Source organism: Primulina eburnea, chromosome 9, assembly GCF_022965805.1.
Source record: "Primulina eburnea isolate SZY01 chromosome 9, ASM2296580v1, whole genome shotgun sequence".
Lineage (NCBI taxonomy): Eukaryota > Viridiplantae > Streptophyta > Magnoliopsida > Lamiales > Gesneriaceae > Primulina > Primulina eburnea.
This window is the reverse complement of record NC_133109.1, coordinates 27,106,800-27,110,386: the sequence shown is the minus strand read 5'-3', so window position 1 is coordinate 27,110,386 and position 3,587 is coordinate 27,106,800. Positions and strand designations below refer to the sequence as shown.

General features: G+C 37.9%; 1 long non-coding RNA gene across 1 annotated transcript; it reads right to left on the bottom strand.

The window, feature by feature from the left end:
• Positions 1–1,331: 1,331 nt before the first annotated feature.
• Positions 1,332–3,145, bottom strand: LOC140840474 (uncharacterized). Its single transcript, XR_012120001.1, has 3 exons — positions 2,605–3,145; positions 2,314–2,466; positions 1,332–1,489 (listed from the first exon to the last, which is right to left on the bottom strand). It is a non-coding gene; the product is annotated as an uncharacterized lncRNA (long non-coding RNA).
• Between the last annotated feature and the right edge of the window lie 442 nt (positions 3,146–3,587).

Here is a 3,587-nt window from a genome sequence, read left to right as displayed (position 1 = left end):
TCCTAGGATGGGTCTCGTTGCATCGATTCGAGTCGGTTGGGCGTGGCATAGAGTTTGCATCAAATTTGTTCTTTGGGGCCGAGTTTGCGCAGAGCTAGCGCCGCAGCGCTCTATGGGGACCGCCACAGCTCCCAGCTTTCACAAGCCTAGCGCCGCGGTGCTGCCCTGGTGGTGTCATGGAGCTAGATCTGCGGAAACTACAGTGCCGCGGCGCGTGCTAGGCAGCGCCACATTACCCAGAGCCTAGGCACATGTTCAGGACTTTTAAATCACTATTTTAGGTTCATGTATTCAATTGTTTGGGAAATGTTCACACATCATTTCAGGATTTGTTTCGGGTTCGACGTCATGGTTTAGTGAGTGGTCTAGAAAGTCATAAGTCAATTGTTTATTTCGGTGGTGAGCACGACTATTACGTCTAAGTTATGGAAATTAAGTGCTTGAAATTGAGTTAGTATGTGCAGCAGTAGCCCAAGCGAGATCCAACGAATCACTCAACGCCATGTAAGTATGTTCGACGTTCAAAAGAAAATATTTTATGTTTTTAAGGTATGCTAATTGTCTTGTGACCAAATATGACCGGGTTTGGAAGCCGGAGAACGTGTCCGGGGACCTCTCTCGGTAAAGTATGACATGGTTTTGATCAAGATTGGGAAGCTGTAAAGTATGACCAGGGACCAATCCACCCAGTAAAAAATGACCGGGGATCTTACGTATGTGGTAGTGGGCATTCCTGCCAACCCAGTACTGTGATTTAGTCTGATCAGACGCACTAAGTTACGGGTCACTTGCATTGAAACATATCTTTACGTAAAATGATGATGATATACATGTTTAAGTATGTATGATGCAAGTAAATTTATGAAAATATTTATGAATCGATGGCACGTCTATGGTATTGTAAGTATGTTCAAAATTAAGTTACGTATGGACTATTTTAAAATGCACGTAGTTTCATTATACGTTACTTGCTATTCTCAGTTTATGCATGTTGAGTCTTTAAACTCACTAGGTTGATCGATGTAGGTGAGGACGAGTATGAGGAGACGAGAGGTGGGGATCCGCGAACTGGCTCGGACAATGCGGTGGACTAACCCGAGGACCGCTTAGTTTTCAAGGATTTTTATGCATGTTATTTCATTTACTTTTATTTTTAAGGAAATTATTTCTTGTTGTTTAAAACAAGCACTTTTGCAAGTTTGTTACATTCCAAATATTTTGTCAAACTTTTTATTTGTATTGAATTTTGAAAGATAATTACTTATTTAAGAAAATTTTTATTTTTCCGCAAATTTAAAATATGTTTAAAAGCACAGTACGTTACATGGACTCACAAAAGAGAAGTTGGCAAAAGGTTGGGGGCTGTCTGCCTTTTGCTTTTGTGTTTTCATCACCTTCATGGCCTCTGGTTTTGGCATGCTTACAAACACATTTCTTTTATCTCTACAATTCTCATAGCCATCACATTTCTTAATATTTCTCACCCTACCTAGACAACAAAAAACAACAATCATTATCTTATTATTCTGAACTCAGTGATCATATAGCTTGATTAAAATGTTGAGTTTAGGTTGATCCTATAGTCGTTTTTATATACATTTTTCAATTCTTTCATAACTAATGATCAATGTTGGCTTCTGCTTCTGCTTCTGCAATGATTCAGGGAACTCCCATAAACATCATCGTTGGAACCAATGTCTGGGCTGAGGACACCGAAGTCGCCAGGATCAATGGAGAAGTTGTATATATCAAAGGAACAACATAGTTACTTCTAATGGGAAGACTGTAAGTCCTATTTAACATTCCACTTCAATTACATTTTTTATTTATATTCAGTTGATGATGCAAATCAGTTCTCCGACTCGGGTAGAACCATATGTAAGTATGCAAAAAGTTCATAAGCTGTACCCTTCTAATTGACAAAGAATCTTTAGGTATACCTTAACAGCCTTAGCAGTTCTACGTTCTAAAGTGATAAATTTCTTTGAGGTCATAGCACGTTACAAATAAAACACAAATATGCAGTTTCTTGATAAAGATTCTATATCATCACATGAAATCTGAAGTTTTATTAGACTGCAAAAGTCATAATGCTCTCTGATGATATATTCATCAGGTTATGTGCAAGAACTTGTAGAAAACGCGGTGAATGAATTGAATAGTACTGAATCATGCATGAGCTCAGTTTGAGAAAACACAGAATAGATAAAAAAAAAAACAATAAAAGGTGGATGGATTATAGTCTGTAACAGAATCAAATGCTAACTTGTTTAGAAACATTTGACATGTCCATCTTTCGACATTAGAAAGTACCTAAATTGAACAGTTGAGCCACTTCCATTTTCAGATAGTTTCAGCTATTTCCAGTATATACCCGAAAGGCATGGAAGCTACCCCTGCTAGGGTTGATGATATGCCCAAGTTAGCTTACCTCCACGATCCAGGAGTCTTGTATTACCTTGCGTCCTGTTTCGTGCCAATGAAATATATGTAAGTTTAGACATCCGATCGCTGGAGAATTTTTTGTGCAAAATGACAAACAAATCTATTGATATTGATTCTTAAAGATATGGCTAATGACTACAAAAATGTGTCCAGATTTACACTGGGAATATTTTAATAGCAGTCGATCCTTTTCGCAGCTTGCCACATTTGTATGATGTCCATATGATGGAGCAGTACAAAGGGGCTGGCTTTGGAGTGCTAAGTCCGCATATTTTTGCAGTTGCAGATAACTGTTACAGGTTCATATTTGGCAGAATAATCACACATGTGAAAATTATCGATGACAATTGAGTGACAAGTTAAGCTTCATCCTCAGGGCAGTTAGTAATGAACATGGAACTCAATCTATCTTGGTGAATGGAGAGAGTGGAGCTGTTAAACTTGAGACAAAAAAATGTTAATGAGATATTTTGCATTTACGGACGGAAGATCTAGTACCCAAGGAAGAACAGGGGAATAACATGTTTTAGAGGTGAAGACAAACAATTCTATTTCTTAGCCCGATAGGTATTTCTTATCATTGGTGATGAGGCACGGTTTTCTCGCACTCAAGACTTAGTAGAAGTTTCATTTTTTTTTTGTTTCGACAATTGAAACTATCCTTGGACGTCGTATGTTTATTTAATATTCATATGGTGTTTAGTTATTATTCATGCACATATATCAAGTTGGACACAAATCAGTCTCGGGTTAACGGAGATGGTTCTTCTTATGTATAACTATGAATGGATCTTCCTCCTCTTGATCGTCAAATCTGATCCACGATTAGATACTGTATTTCTCGCTTGGATTGCACTAGATAAGCTAAATGATTTGTGCATTGAGATTGGATCGTCCGAATTTCAAAAATCTGGAATCGGGGCAATAGCGCGGAGCGTGGTCATGGAAGGCGAAGTGTGGGGCCCTTAGCTCCTAATCGTTATTACAAGACAATTTGATTAGGGTTAAGTAATCACAGCGGAAAACGAGTTTAAAATTTCTTTACAATGAGCCCAAAATATCTCTTCTGATATTGAAATACTAAAAATAGTATCTAAATTCGAATCATAAAACACGCCCACACATAATCAAAACCAATCACA